Source organism: Desmodus rotundus, chromosome 12, assembly GCF_022682495.2.
Source record: "Desmodus rotundus isolate HL8 chromosome 12, HLdesRot8A.1, whole genome shotgun sequence".
In the NCBI taxonomy this organism is placed as follows: domain Eukaryota; kingdom Metazoa; phylum Chordata; class Mammalia; order Chiroptera; family Phyllostomidae; genus Desmodus; species Desmodus rotundus.
In genome coordinates this window covers 91,384,964-91,401,280 of record NC_071398.1, presented here as the reverse complement: position 1 = coordinate 91,401,280, position 16,317 = coordinate 91,384,964, and the positions used below count along the sequence as shown (strand labels likewise).

At 47.0% G+C, this 16,317-nt stretch overlaps 1 protein-coding gene and 1 pseudogene across 2 annotated transcripts in view; one reads left to right on the top strand and one right to left on the bottom strand.

Annotated features, from left to right (window-relative positions):
- The window catches only part of CACNA1E (calcium voltage-gated channel subunit alpha1 E), a 413,895-nt gene that overhangs the window by 9,601 nt on the left and 387,977 nt on the right, over positions 1 to 16,317 (top strand). The gene's annotated exons all lie outside the window — the stretch shown is intronic.
- LOC112296847 (large ribosomal subunit protein eL32-like) lies at positions 12,923 to 13,400 on the bottom strand (annotated as a pseudogene).

The window sequence follows — 16,317 nt, the reverse complement described above, 5'->3', positions numbered from 1 at the left end:
TGTCTCCCCCAAATCCACTGGCCACAGTGTCTTTCTGAAATGCAGAGGCAACAATATCACTGTTCCATGGTTTATTTTTTTTTTTCAGAATAAAGTATGTAAGGGATGATGTATAAAGCCTTTCATGATTTGCCCCCTCGCCTGCCTCTCCAGTCTAGTTTCTGGATATTTCCTCTCATTTATCCCTATGCTCTGCCCCCTGAGCTAGTACAGTTACCTAGACATGTTGCCTTTCCCTCTGTGTCTTGACACCTTCATCCACGCTAAATCAGCCTGACGGGTCCCAGTGCCTCCCCACAAGGGCCTGGCTCGCAGTTGCTTATCCTCCCAAACTCAGTAACTTCCTCCAGGAAGACTTCCTTGCTCCCCGCCAAGCTGCACGAGATCTTTTACTCTGTGCATTCTCAGTGTCTTGTTGTGTCAGGGTGTCATTGTCAGCCGCCTCTCTAGAGTGTGAAATCTTTGATAGCAGGGAGGGCATTTCTGACCGATGTCTCCTCAATGCTTTGTACGTAGCAGGTGATCAGTGAGTTTACTAAATATAGAAAGATGTAGAGAAGCCACTGTTGACCCTTCAGCAAATCCTGATGATCTTTCCTTCTATTGCAGTACTATCCTCCCATAGATTGGGGCATCGTAGTCACCAACTGTGACTCTATCATTTGTTGACTTTGAAGTGACAGCAAGAACTCATTATCTCCTTTCAGAGACTGAAGGCTGTGATAGTGTGAGAGAGAGAGGGAGAGAGAGAGAGGGAGAGAAGAAGAGAGAGAGGAGAAGAGAGAGAGAGAGAGAAGAGAGAAAGAGTGCCCACAGAGCCTGAAGTGAAAGAATCTAGGCAGATTCTATATTCCTGCCAACTTTGTATCCAATAATTTTTAATTATAGAAAGTTGAAAAAAGGATTTCTCTGATTCCCATATTTTTTCCCTTCAGTGTAAAGACTGTGTTTTAGTTATAACTATGTACCCTTCCTATATTGTCTGTAACATGGTAAGTTCCAAATAAATTTTCAGGGGGGTGCTGGTTCATGGCTAGAGCTCTAGGTAGGGCTGAGTGTGGAGAGACTGAGGGGAGGATCCAGCAATCCGTGATAGAATTTATCCCCATGGCTGTGAATTCCATCTTCATTTCCCAAACTCCTCTATCAGTTAATGTTTTCAGTATAATAAGTCCTCCCAAAACTCACTAGTCCAAAAAAAAAAAACCCCAAACCCCAGCCACTTAGTGTTTCTCACAATTCTCTGGGGTGGTTGGGTGGTCCTTTTGTCCTGGGCCAGGGTGGCTGGGCTTGGCTGGTCTAGGCTGGCCTCACTCACACGTGTGGGCCTCCCGAGGCGGGGGACAGCTGGGATGGCTGGAGCCTCTTTGCTCCTGGTTTCCTGTCCTCAGAGAGGCTACCCCAGGCTTCTTCACATGGTTGCAGAAGGGTTTCTAGAAGAAGCACCAAGGTACAAGCCTTTCCCAGTCCTTCGCTTGTGTCACATTTGCTATTGTTCCATTGCCTAAAGCAAGTCACAGCTTCAAGCTGAGACTCAGTGTGGGCCAGTCCTCCAAGCAGCAGACATAAAGATCAGATTAAATGTGCGAAGATTTAATTAGAGGAAGCTGCTGTGAAAGGTGGTGGGGAGGGAGCCGGGAAAGGCTGGGAGAACTACCAGAGCATACACGAGTGTGGCCCTGAGGGATAGACAGGGGTGCAAGGATTGGCTGTGCAATCTCAGGATGCTCAGCAAGGCTGCCGGGAAGCCCTCTAGCCCAGGTCGGCCATCCAACCCCATCCTGTGCCTCCCAGGAGGGGGGGCCTGCCTTCGTGTCTGTGCGCTGTGCCCTGTGCAAATGCAGTGTTGGATTTCAGGGCCCGGCAGCTGGGGCTCTCGGTTGGTTAGCAGCTGGTCGTTAGACGTCTGCCAGGTACATTCTCACGGCTACTCCAGGGCCATTACTCAACAGTTTATCACCAGCCCCAAAGTTACACTTCCAGCTCAGACCTCTCTTTTAAGATCCAGGCATCCATAGCTGCCACCTTTCTTGATGTCTCCGTTTGGCTGTCAGCATCTCAGACTCAATATGCTCAGACTGAAGTCTTCGTCTCCACCACCAAATCTGCTTCTCCAGCGTTCTCTGTCTTGGGGAGTGGCACCTTCATCCACCCAGAAGTCTGGGGCACTGTTGGTGCTGGCGCCTCCCCATGCCCTCAGGCAACTCGTTACGAAACCCTGTTGCTCTAACTGCTTAGATGCTTCTGGACCCTGTACTCTTCCCTGCACCCTCAACTGCCACCACCGAGACCAAGTCACCATCATCTCTTACTCACATGACCACAACAGCGTCCTAACTAATCTGTCCCCTTCTTCTCCGGTCCCCTTCACACACCCATGCTCCCCTTGGTCACTTGCATGGTCCTGAAGAATACACATGATTGTGCTGCTCCTCAGCCTAAAGTCCAAGGCCTTGGCCATGGCCTCTGTGCCCCACGTGTTCTCACCCCCTGCTCTCTCCTGCTGCAACTCCTACATCTCTCTTCTTCGCCCATCACCCTCTAGCTATGCTGGACCCCCTTAGAATGTGCCAAGCTCCTTCTCACCACAGGGCCTTTGTAGGTGCTGCTCCCCCCTCTCTAATTCTTCCAGCCTCTCACTCCCTAGTTACCTGGTTTATGCCTATTCATTGTTCAGTTCTCAGTGTCAACGTCATTCTTCAGTGAGATCTTCCTTGGCAGCTACCCTCTCTCACAGTCCATCTGATGAGAGTCCTTCCCTTGCTTCTTGCCACACCCTGCACTCAGCCCACTTTGTGTGTGCATGTTTAATATCTCTGTCCCCCAGGCAGAAAGTTCCTGGAGAATCGGGACCATGTCCCTACCGCTCAGTGCTGTGTCCCAGAGCTCAACACAGTCCCAGCTCCATAACGTTGGGTGAATGGATAGAGGTCCCAAGGGAGTCAAGGAGGTTGATGTGGGAGAGACTGGATCTTGTGGGGGTTCATCCCTCCAAGTCCTTGGGTCAGGAGAGGGAAGGATGCGGGACACCCAGGAGGAATTGAAGGTGCTCTGCTTCTGTGAATGTGAACTCCCTTAAGGGAAAATTGTGTCAGGACCCAGCACTGTTTTTCTTTGCACACTCCTTGCTTCCCCCTTTATCCTCCCCTGGTCCCCTCCCTTCACTCTCAGGCTGGGGATGTTGGCTCCATACTGAGCAAACCAGCCCCTGAAGGGATAGTGTTGTTGATCAGCTGTTCTGCAGAGAAGCTGGGGCCCTTTCTGCAGCTCACCCCCTGACCCGGGAGGGTTACCTGGTCCCAGATCTGCATTCAACCTCCAGCTGCCTCTGGCTTTTGCCTACCACCTCTCCCTGCTATGGCCGCCTTCCTCAAGGCCTCTCTCTTCCCCTTTTCTCTGCTTTCCTCAAAGGCTGAAGCATTTCAGAAATGTCAAAGCAGACATTAGTCATCTTGGCGAGGCTGGCTGCCTAGGGAGTGAGCAGAGCTGAGCACCCGGTCAGGTCAGCCTGGAGGATGGTGCCTGAGAGCTGGGCAAACACAGCTGAGTGAGCTATGTGGCTAGAGCAGCTGTCCCAGCTTCTGTCATGCTCTCTCCCCCTTGGAGGCTGGTGGTGGGACAAGGCTTGCTGGCATCCTAGAACTGTTGTTGAAACTCTGTTGCTGGAACATAAAGACGCCCCACTCCCTGTGAATGGGTGGGTGGGGAGTGTGGAGGGGTTTGGATGAGCAATAACCAGGCTGTTGCGAACTTGGGTGTGTGGTGCAGGCTTAGAGGACCGGCCCTGGGCTTGGGCAGCTTCTGGGTAGGGTCCTGGCTGTCCCATTTATTGCTGAGTGGCTCTGCACAGGTGACTCATTGCCTCTGAATCTCAGCTTCTTTAAATGTATGTAGGGGCAGGACCTACCTCACAGAATTTGTGTGGAGTTGGGATCAGTATAAGCCATCAACAAATATTAGTTAGAGATGCTGAGACTTGTTTAGGATCGGGGGCATGGTGCTGGGCTCCGAGGGGGAGGGACGGCAAGGTGGAGGGCTGAGAGCGGCACTCAGTAAATGCTGGTGAAGACCTCTCAGGGAGGCAGTCCTTGAGATTGCCTTGGATCCCACATCCTTTCAGGCCAGGCCTCGGTGAGGATGTATGATGGTGAGGGTTTGGGGGTGGGGGCTGCTGATTTTTAGAGGCCATTCAAACCATTAAGGCAAACACAATCCAAATTACAGCCCATTTTATTGCTTTACTTTGTGTTTTAAAGTTTTCATAGCAAAATTCTCAAAGCCCAAATATGAAGTACCAGTGAACTAATTTGCTTTGTAAACTCAGGGCCTGGAAAATACGTGTAATGTCCGTTGTTATGTGGGGAATAGCTCTTGATAGCTGTGCTGTTTTGTTGGGCCATAAAGGTAGAAGGTGCTTGAGGTCTGCCATGCCGTGAACCTGCTGTCGAAGAATGTTAATTCTTGGTTTCATTGGTCCAGAAGAAATCTTCTATTTGGGAGAGGGTTAGGAGGGGCCCATATCGACATTTAAAGGAGCCCTAACAGATATAATTATACCCAACACCTCACCCAAAATCCAGTACATCAAAAAATTATTAAACCTCTAGTACAGTGCCTCTTAACCTTTGCGTCATAGGATTTTTTGCAAATTTAATGAAGACTGTGGGCTTGACCTAGTAAAACGCACACCCCAAATATTCACATAACACTAGGGGACCCCAGGGCCTCATGAAGCCCTTGGTGCTTGGAGCCTGTCTAGATTCCCCATATCTGAACTACCCACAGCATTGTGAGTCACCAGAAGCCTGGGCAGAGCTCAGAGGACAGTGCCAGGTGGACAGGCAGGCATGGTGGGGGCGAGAGGGCCCCTTGCTGAAGCATCACCTCCGCTGTACGAATACTCATGCCCTCTCTGAGGGTACCTCCTGCACCCTGCAGGGACAGGGGCTCCCTCCCGCAGCTGGGAGTTCAGCTGCCATGCAGAAAGCTGGCAGTGGGTCAGCATGGCCACAGGAAGCAAGGGTAGGGCCACAGCAGAGGGTGGCCTGGAAGATAGATGACGTCACCCCAGCCCTTTCCAGCAGGAACTTCTCGTGGCTCTGTGGAAGGGGCTTCCTTGCCCTCAGGCCTCTGCTCACACTTCTTCCTGTCCTAAAATACCCTGCTTCCCCCTGTCTGGCTGTACTCCAGGGTCTCTCCTTTTCCAGGAAGCTTGGGACACCTCTCCCAGCCCACCCCCGCCACGGCTGCCCTAGATCAGCGCGGCACTGTGGCCATCATACCCTGAGCTGCACGTTCTCATGTTGCTCGGCATTTTGGCGAACTTTTCAGCGGTAGGACTGACTGCGACATTAGAGGGCAGCTCCTGAAGGTTGGGGCTGCACCTTCTGCCTGGCTCCAGGGGGTGGTTTAAGCGGAAATCAGCCATGTGACCTGATAAGAGAGCTGCCGAGGAGCAGTGAAACTCCCCTGAAAGCCATGGGCTGTGGAGGTGACCGTGTCTTCAAACTCCTCCTTCTGCCTCTGGAAGTTGTTTCATTTCTCCTTTTATCAGTGCAGTACGAGTCCTCCAAAGAGTTGTTCACAGTTGTTGGGTCCAAATTCTCTCTCCTTTTGTTCTCTTCTTTTCAAATTAGCTTTTTTTTATTGTGAAAATTTCAAACATGGATTAACGTAGCAAGAATAATATTATGAACCCTCAAGTAGTAAGGCCCAGCTTCAGTACCGATCAACTTGTGACCAGTTTGCTTCACCTAAATCTTCCTTCTCTCCCTCCGCACTTGATTGTTTTGAAACCAGACCCAATCCTCATATGATTCTGTTCATAAATATTTAAGCACCAGTCACTAACAGATAATGGATTAGAAAAATAACCATGATAGCATTGCCACACTTGCCCAAATTAACAATAATGCCGTAATATCTTCAGGTAGCTAGTGGGTAGTCAAATTTCCCCAATCGTGTAATTTTTTTAAGCAGTTTGTGTGAATCAGAATCCAAAGAAGGGTCACATATTCTGTTTAGCTGAAAGATTTTTTTAAAAAAATCTTGTTCTGTAGATTCCTTCCCCCACTTCGCTTTTGGCCTTGTAGTTTATTTGTTGAAGAAACTTGGTCTTTTTTTTTTTCTGTAGATGTTCCCATATTCTGAGTTTTGCTGGTTGCACCCCCTTTGTTGCATGATTTTGTTCCCTGTGTTGCCTATAAATTGGTGCTTAGTTCCATCTGATTGAGATTTGGTTTCTTCATTATTTTGCAAGATGACCTCCTGGGGGAGTTTGTACTTCCATCAGAGGCTCTTCATGTCAGCTCGTTTCCCTTCTTGTGACATCAGCAGCCATGAGGATCGTTGCCTAGATCAGAGTTGGCAAACCTTTTCTGTAAAGGGCTAGACAGTAAATGTTTTAGTCTGTGGGCCATGCTGTCTCTGTCTCAACTACCTAACGTGGCCATTGTAGTTCGGAAGCAGCCATAGCCGATATATGCATGAATGGGCATGGATGAGTTCCAATAAAACTTTATTGACAGAAAACAAGCAGGCCAGATAGAGCCCAAGAGCCATAGTTTGCTGACCTCTGCCTGGACTGCTTGTTTCATTAGGGGGCTTATAAAATGTGGACATTCTACTCCTGTCATTCCTTCCTCACTTGTTAGAATAATTTGTAAAGAGAGATTTTCCCTGCACTATTTGGCTACCCCCATTTTTTGAACCCTCTTTAATGAGGCTCCGCTTTGCCCCCACACCCCAAGTTTGTTCTTTCTAAGGTCATCAGTGGCCATCCTGTTGCCAAATCAGGTGGTCAGTTTTCAGTTCTCTTCTTGAGATACCTGACCTACCAGCAGCAGGTCACAGCTGACCAGTCTTTCCTGCTTGGAGTGGCTTTCAGAACACAGTGCCCTCTGCTGGGGTTCTTCCCCTGCCGTTGCCCACTCCTTCCCCTGGCTTTTGTTAATTTTTCCTCATCAATCCACCTGTGAGTCTTGGACACCCCAGGCTCAGTCCTCAGACCTCTTCTTCTTTTTATCTCTACTCCCTTGACCAGAGCCCTACATGCAGATGACTGCTAAATATTAAATATATAGCTAAACATATGTGGACATCACACATTGTGCTTAATATGATATTAAATGTACAGCCCTAGCCTGGTCTCTTCCCTGAACCCTACATGTGTCTCTCCAGTTGCCCGTGAGACATTTCCACACGGACATCCAAGGGCCTCGTCAAACCTTATACGTCCGTAAAACCTGCTGCTTTAATCTTGCTCTCTCGGTTAATGAAAACTCCATCTTTCTAGTAGCGTAGGCCAAAAAAATCTCAGCGTCGTCCTTGACACCTTCCTTTTTCTTTCACTCCCTGCACCCAGTCTGTCAGCAAACCCTCCTGGCTCTGTCTTCACAGTATATCCACATCTCACCACCTCCACTGCCACCACCCTGGTTCAAGTTACTGTCACCGCTCTCCGGGATTGTCGCAACAGCCTACTACTGACTGAAGCAAGTGGTCGTGCTTTCCTGCTTGGAGTGAATGCTCAACCCAGCATCCCAAGGGACTTTTTAAAAACCTTAAGTCAGGATGTCTCACTCTTCTGCTGGAAACCCTTCAATAGCTTTCCACCTCCTGGAGGGAGAAGCCAGAATCTTTCACGTGGCCTATTCGCCCTGTGGGATCCAAACCCTGCCCCACCCCTCACCTCTCTGACCTCAGACCCTCTGACTCTGCCCGGGTCTGTCCCTGCTGTGGTCACACAGACTCCTTGCTGGACCAATGTGTTTGGCACACTTTCAGCCTCTGGCTCTTTGCACTTGTTCTTCCTTCTGCCTGGGATGCTCTTGTGTGGAGATATCTGTGTGGCTTACCTTTCAGTGTCTGCCGAACCATCACCTCCTCAGCGAGGCCTCCCTGACCACATGACTGTTCCCTCTACCTCTGCACCCCAGGGAAGAAGAAAGTCAGGAGCTTGGTAGAGACGAGCTAGGCTGTCTCTCCTCTGAGACCCTGAGGGAAGCTGAGTGGCTGAGGCCATGTAGGAATGTCTGCCTACCCTCCCTTTTCCTCAGCCCCAGCTCGGCCCTGCACTTGAAGTCTGGACTGCCGATGAAGTGTCGAGGCCGAGAGGGTACAGCCTCTCTCTCCATGCAGGATACCCCTAAAGCCCCTAGGAGGAAGCCTCTTTTCTCTCCCTTAAAAAATAAGGTCTCGGCTCTGGCCAGGTGGCTTACTTGGTTGGAGCATTGTCCCGTGCACCAAAAGGTTGTGGGTTTGATCCCCAGTCAGGGCACATTCCTAGGCTGCGGATTTAATCCACAGTTGGGGTGTGTGTGGGAGGCAACCATCGATGTTTCTCTCTCACATCAATGTTTCTCCCCCGACCCCATTCTCTCTCTCTCAAATCAGTAAACGTATATTCAGGTGAAGGTTTTAAAAAACAAGGTCTCAGAGTCCTCTGGGTTCCTGGGATAGCTGGGGCGTCCCAGAGCGGCAGCTGGTGTGGGGTACCTGCCGTGGGTTCACAGACCACCTAGGGGTGTTGTCTTCTCAGTCTTCACTCATGGGTCCTGCTTCCGTGTTTTCTTCCAAGGCCCAGAGCCTGGAGTGTGCCTTGGCCCGGCGAACAGCCGAGGACCTTTTTTGGAAACTTTCTACCCCCTGTATGTCATCCAGGGGTGGCTGTGCTTTGGTTCTGCCCACTCGTCTGTGTGAAAATCCTGTCTGTCGTTTTGGATCTGCATCCACCCCTGACATACGGAGACCTGGGGTTCCTGCTGGGGGGATTTGCATGGTGTCATGAAGCAGAGATGGCTGCGAAGCTGACACCTTGGAGGCTTTCCCCAGCCGAGCTGTTCATCGTTCAGTCCTTGGCCCCCCTTACAGCGTCACAGGCTGTCTGAACTGTGGGGGGCCCAGTGACCACCTAGACCAACCCTCTGAATGTCTTCTGCAGCAGGTCTGATAAGTAGCTATCCAGGCCACCTCGGTGATTTTGAAGATAGCCTGTTCTATTTTCAGTCAGGTCTCATCATTAGGAAACGTGACCGTCCTTTATTATGTCTCTTGTTTTTCTTCTTGATGGGGTAGTTCCATTTTGACTTTTTAAACACGTCCAAAGTGAGGGCTTGAGTGAGGATATAACCAGTTAGGGTACCCTTGACTGAGGGGGCGAGGTTCTTAAAAGCAGGATCCCATCCTATTTGTCTCCGTGTTCCCAGCCCTTGGCATAGTGCCTGGGGTGACAGGTGCTCAGTAGAGGTAAGGACAGCTCTAACCGAGGCACCACTGCTACTTATTAAGCAGTTACAATGTGGCGGACACCATCCTAGTCCACTCTGTGCCTCGGAACACCCCATACAGTAGGCAGCGTCAATACTACCACTGTATAGACGAGGGACCTGAGGCTTAGAAACGCTAAGGACCTTGTCTAAGGTGACATAGTTCCGGAAGGGAGTAGGGAGGATTCAAACCCAAGAGGGTTGACTCTACAATTTACCCCCTTCTTTGTATATTACTTAAGGTTATTTCTTCTTTATTTTTATGGTGGATATGTGTGTGTGTATGTGTGTGTGTGTGTGAGATAAAATTTGCCATGTTAACATTTTGAAGTGTACATTTTAGTGGCATTAAGTACATTCATATTAAGGCCATAATCACCTTCCACCCTAGAACTTTCCCTTCTTTCCAGACTGGAACTCCACACCCATTAAACAGTATCTCCCTGTTCCCCCTCTCCCAGCCCTCGGAAACTACCATTCTGTACTATCTATGACTTTGACTACTCAAGGTACCTAATACAAGTAAAATCATACAATATTTGCCCATTTGTTCCTGGCTCATTTCGCTCAGTATAATTTCTGCAGGGCTCATCTGCGTTGCAGCGTGTATCAGGATTCTTTTCCTTGCTAAGGCTGTCTCATTGCATGGGTATAGCACATCTGTGCATGCATTCACTGCATTCACCCACTGATGGCTACTTGGACGGCCTCTGCCTTTTCGCTAATGAGAGTAATACCGTAGTGGACGTGGGACTGCGAATATCCGAGTCCCTGCTTTCAGTTCCTTTGGGTGTATAGCCGGAAGTGGAAGTACTGCATCAGACGGTAATTTTATGTTTGCTGTTTTTGAGGAACTGCCACACTGCTTTCCCCAGCGGCTGCTCCGTTTACATTCCCACCAGCAATATGCGAGGGTTCCAGTTCCTTCACATCCTCACCAACACTTGTATTTATTATTTCTGAAAGAGAATATTCATCCTAATGGGCATGAGTGGGTATCTCTTTGTGGTTTTGATGAGCGTTTCCCTAATGACTAGTGATTTGAGCCCTTTTCATGTGCTTATTGATCATTTGTACATCTTCTTCGGAGAAATATCTACTCAAGTCCTTTTGCCCATTAAGAACGTTTTTTTGGATTGGTTTTTGAGTTGTGGAAATTCTTTATGATAAACCTTGTAAGGTGTGTGATTTGGAAGTGTTTCCTGCCATTCCTTAGGTTGCCTTTCCACTGTGTTGACAGTGCCCCTTAATGCATAAGAGTTGTAAATTTTGATGAAGTCCAGTTTACCTTTTTTGATTGTTTCCTCTGTTTTTGGTGTCATATCCAAAATTCATTGCCAAATTTAATGTCGGGAAGCTTTTTTTCTGTTGTCTTCTAAGTTTTATAGTTTTAGCTCTTACATTTAGGTCTTTGATCTATTTTGAGTTAATTTTTGTATGTGGTATAAGGTATAGGTCTAAATTCATTTTTTTGGCATGTGGATATCCAGTTTTCTCAGCATCATTTGTTGATAATACCGTCCTTTCCCCATTCAATAATTTTGGTGCTCTTGTCAAAAATTGTTTGACCATATATGTGAGGATTTGTTTCTAGGCTGTCTGATCTGGTCCATTGAACCATATGTCTGTCTTTATGCCAGTACCACACTGTTTTGGTTATTGTAGCTTTGTAATAAGTTTTGAAATTAGGAAGTGTGAGACCTCTTTGTTCTTTTTCAAGATTGTTTGGCTATTCCAGGTTCTGTGAGTTTTTATATGAATTTTAGGCTTGGTTTTTCTATTCTGCAAAATTGTTGTAGGGACTTTGACAGGGATTGCATGAAACCTATTGACCACTTAGGGTAGTATTTTTTTTTAAACCACATAAATTTTATTTGTATTTTTTACATTTTACAACAAAAATCCAAAGTTCTAGGGGATGACACCCAACCAACTGAGCCACAACAGTCAGGGCCAGATTTTTCAAAACCAAATAGTAACACATGTAGCTTACTGTTTTGCACCTAGATATTTTTCTACTTCAAAATTGACCTTGGAAATCCTTCCAAATCAGGAAATCTACCTGTCTATTTAAAGGCTATATGCATTTCATAATTTATTTAGCTGATCCCCTTTTGATGAACTTGTGGGTTTTTGCAGTTTTTTATTTGCAATATTTCACTATTTTACCCCTGGGGACTAGCACTGCCTTCATTGCTTATTAACAGTTAAAATTCAGCAAGTGACCTAAGTTTTCTAATTACTGGTTTCCCATTTTAAAATGAGCATCAAGTTCTACCCTTTCTCCTTAGCAGAGTTATGTTTACCAAATGAGCTAATACCTAAGAAATACTTTGTAAAATAGGTAATGCTATATAAAGAAAAGAAATGTTGTCGTAAACATTAGGTATTTTGTCACTGTCTGGTCTAGGAGCTTGCCTGAAATTGTTATTTTTTAAGAGCTTGCTGCATTAATATTTAGAGCCTGTCAAGGTTTTATTGCCTATGAGTTCTTGAAGATATTTGTTTCCATAAATGAACCCCACATATAGGCTACTGAATTTATTATGCTGTTAGTCTTATTTCACAAATTTATAGCTATGAAAGTACTCTTGAAAATGATGCTCCATGTCAAAAAAAAAAAAAAAGAGAACAAGGAAATCAAGATGCAAGGGCAGGTACTAAAATTCCCAGAAAAGGTGAAATGTTTCACTATGAATGTTTCAGTGAATAAACATATAAAGATGTCATCTGCACACACGCAGATATATGTGAAGGAAATTTCATAAAAGCATAATTGTGGAACCAGAGAATGAGTTTAAAGCTTCATGGTAGAGGCCCGAATTGCCATCCGGGAAACTTGTGCCCGTGTATCTGGTTTCCCCGCCTCCTTGCCAGCACACAACATCGAGTGTGAACAAACGTTTTTGGCCCTTGACTTCCTCAGAGTTTAAAAATTGTCTCTTCTGGTTTCAATGCATGTATCTCTCTCATTGTGAGATCGAGCATCTTCTCAGGTGTGAAGAGCCAGTTGTATTTCTTCCTCTGTGAAATCAAATCCTTGTACATTTTTAATTCATTTGTAGTTCTTCACATATGAAGAAAGTTAACCCTTTGTCTAGTTTTCCAATTTGGAGCTTCCCAATTTTGAAGTTGTCTGTTTTTATGATAATTTTTACATTTTCATGTAGTTGAATGTATCAGTCTTTTTATTACTGTGTTTGGTTTTATGTTATTCTCACCAGGGTCTTCACAACCACAAAAATTACACATTGAGAACAATTCCAGCACTTTTGTGGTTTCATTTGTTACATTTAGATCTTTGATTCACTGATAATGTGTTTTGGCCTGAGCGTGAGGGAAGGATCCTACTTAATTTTTCCCCGTACGCCTAGTCAGTGGTCCCAACGCTGTTTCGTGAACAGTCACCTCTGTCTCAGTGATCTGAAATGCAGTGTTTCTTATATATATTTGGGTCTTTTTGTGTGTGTTTTAAAATTCTGTTCTATTGATCCATTTGTCCATTCATATGCCAGAATGTGTGTTTTAACTAAGGCAGTTTTATAATACGCCTTAATATGTGGTAGTCCTAGTTGTCTTGCCTTACATTCTCCGCACCCCTTCCTCCCCCCGGATTTTCCTGGATATTCTTTTTTCTTTTTCTTTTTTTTTTGCAGAATTTTAAGGTTTTATTAACACAATTACAATGTGCACACAATCTGTCTATTCATTTTCTTCACTGCGCAGCCTGGCATTGGGATTGGTGACTCTGATGGCCAGCTGGGCTGCTCTTTCCACAATGGCTCTGCGGTTCTTTGAGGAGACGTTGTGCGCAATCTCGGCACAGTAAGATTTGTTGCACATCAGCAGCACTTCAAGCTCCTTGACGTTATGGACCAGGAACTTTCGAAAACCACTGGGCAGCGTGTGCTTTGTTTTCTTGTTGCTCCCATAACCGATGTTGGGCATCAAGATCTGGCCTTTGAATCTTCTGCGTACCCTATTGTCAATACCTCTGGGTTTCCGCCAGTTTTGACGTAACAGTCTGACTGGTGCCGAATGAACTTCTTGGTCCTCTTTTTGACAATCTTGGGTTTCACGAGGGGTCTGAGAGCCGCCATGGTGCCGAGTAAGAGACGGCTGCCACCTCTGTAGGCAGCACCGAGGAAGAGAGCTTCCTGGATATTCTTGCTTAGTTACTGTTTCACATTAACTTAAAACTTACTGATCTCTCTTTCAAATTTATTGGTGATTTTGTTGAGAATACCTCCAGTTTATAAATCAGCTTTAGGGAGAATTTACATCTCTGTGATGTTAAATTTCTTTATCCGTGAATGTGGTATGTCTTTCCATTTGTTTAGGTTCCTTTGCATCCTTATGTTTTAAATTAAAAGTTTCTTTATACATCTTGCATATTTCTTATTGAGTTAATTCCTCAGGCTTTATTTGTTACTGTAATGATCCACACTCTTAACTGCTGGTGGTCTCAGTGTGCTCTTAGAAACTTAGTCACAACGTGTTTCCCACCTCCCTGGCCTGGGTGCTACATATCCCTAGAGGGAAAACGTCCTCCGAAGCATTGCCACTGGTTTCAGACTTGGCCCATGACTCACCATCTGCTTTTGCTCTCTGAATAATGGGTTTGTTCCAGGCCCTTTTATACTTTTCATCTTAAAATCACCTTACATTTGTCTAAAAAGATCTCCTGTAGATAGATGTTATTTCATTGGGCCCTTATAACCTTGAGATGTGAACAAAGAGGGTATTTATTTATGTTCATTTTAAGGAGGAAGTAATTGCCACTTGGGCAGATTAAGAAGCCCACCTGAGAATGCAGCTTGGTGCAGCCACTGTGGAAAACAGTGTTGAGGCTCCTCAAAAAATGACAAATGGAACCGCCTTATGACCCAGTGGTTCCACTGCTGGGTGTGTATCTGAAGAAATCCAAAACATTAATTTGAAAGAACATATGCACCCTCATCTTTGTGGCAGCATTATTTACAATAGCCAAGACATGGAAGCAGCCCAAGGGCCCATCAATAAATGAGTGGCTAAAAAAGCGGTGGTGCATTTACACGGTGGAATATTACTCAGCCACGAAAAAGGAAAGATGTCTTATCATTTGCAGCAGCATGGATCGACCTAGAGAGTGTTATGTCAAGTGAAATAAGTCAGATGGAGAAGACAAATACCGTATGATTTCACTTATACGTCGAATCTAAAGAACAGAATACACAAATAAAATAGAAACAGACTCAGTTACAGAGAACAGACTGAAGGTTGCCAGAGGGGAAAGGAGGTTGGGGGCTGGGCAAAAAGGTGAAGGGATTAAGGAGTACAAATTGGTAGTTACAAAACAGTCATGAGGACGTAATGACTGTGTGTGGTGCCAGGTGGGCACTTGAAATATCGGGGGAACACTTTGTAAAGTCTATGACTGTCTGATCACTATGCTGTACGCCTGGAACTAACATTGAATGTGAACTGTCATTGGAAAGAAAAAGACAGGGAGAGAGCGACAACAAAATAATAATAATAGTAGTAATAAATAATAGTCCCCCCTGAGATTGCACAGACACGGATAGTCACGGACTGGGACAGAACGTGGGCCTCGCACATCCCAGTCCAGCTTCTTACAAGCACTCCTCTTCCCTCATAGCGGCCCCGCACTCCTGCCCTATCTCTGGAGGGGCTTCTGCCTCTCCTCCAGGGCCACCATCATCCCAGTTCCCCTCCCTGAAGCCCAAGACTTGCTGCTGTGGGTCTGTGTGGAGACGGGCAGACTGCTTTCTGGGAGCACACCCACGGCCCAGCTGTCAGATATGGTGATCTGGTGTCGGCGTCTGCTGCCTGTGGGATGTTTACCGTGGCAGCAGTTGGGAAGCTTTGTCCTGCCCAGAGGTGCACTGGCAGGTGGACAGCCCGAGCTGTCTCATGCTGCTGCCTTGACCTCCCTGAGCGAATAATAAAGCGCCGCCGCCTTCCTCTCCCCGCTCCCCCCTGGTCCGGATGAGGATTAGAGGCAGCCTCACTCATTCTCCGACTTCAGCAGGATTGGCTTGTGCCCTGCTGAGGTTCACAGTTCCCTTCCTCACAGGGAACCTGCCCCAGGCTCCAGGCTCAGCCAGGCTGCAAGGGGCACGCTGTGCTCCTGTGTGCTGGAGACCCGGACTGCAGAGGCCAGACAGGCGGCCTGGGCCCAGGGAGCAGAGCAGAGTTTCAATCAGTATTAATATCCTCCCTCCCTACCTCCCTTTATTCTTGAGAAGTATTTACGTTGCCCTGTACCTCCAACTGTCATCAGACTGGGTATGCTGCCATCTCTCCTGGATTGTTCATTCATTCATTCAACAAGTTGTTATTGAATGCTCCCTCTGTCAGACATGGTTGCAGATGCTGAGGATACAGCTGTGAGCAGGACCCCCTCCCTGAGCTTAGAGAGGTGAGAGGAGATAAACGGTCAGCAAGTAATCAGACTGGCTTCCAACAAAGAGTACACAGAGGAAAACAGGAGGGGAGGTGAAGGAGATTTGGGGGTCTCTTCCAAGGGAGGTGGTCAAGGGAGTTGTTTGAGGAGATGGAATTGGACTTGAAACTTGAATGCCTAGAAGAAGCTGGCTATGCCAACTCTGCCTTCTAGGCAGAAGGAAGAGCGAGTGTATCAAGGCTCTTCCTCTTCTACCAGCAAAACACCCTCTTGGACTCTCTCCGCCCCACGGCACACTTCCTGTTGCTCCCTTCCCAAGGGTCCTGTGTCTGGCTCAAGAGCTGAGGCTCCAAGACAGCCAGACCTGCAGGAGAGAGGATGCAGGGCCTGCTGCTTTCCCCGCAGTCTCCTGAGAGGGCAGATGCCTTTCTGCCTATGGGTTGGGAAGGCCACCCAGGAGCGGCAAAGATGCTATCAGAGCAGCTGCAAGAAACAGCAGGGAGAACAGAACTCAGCTTTTCTGGTGCCATCCCAGACAGTATGACCGAACAATTGCCGCAGGAGAAAACCTGGGTCTAAGTGGTTGGAAAGCTGTTTGCCCCAGGGGGACATCTGTCAAGGCCACTTGAATCACGTGGTGTCTTC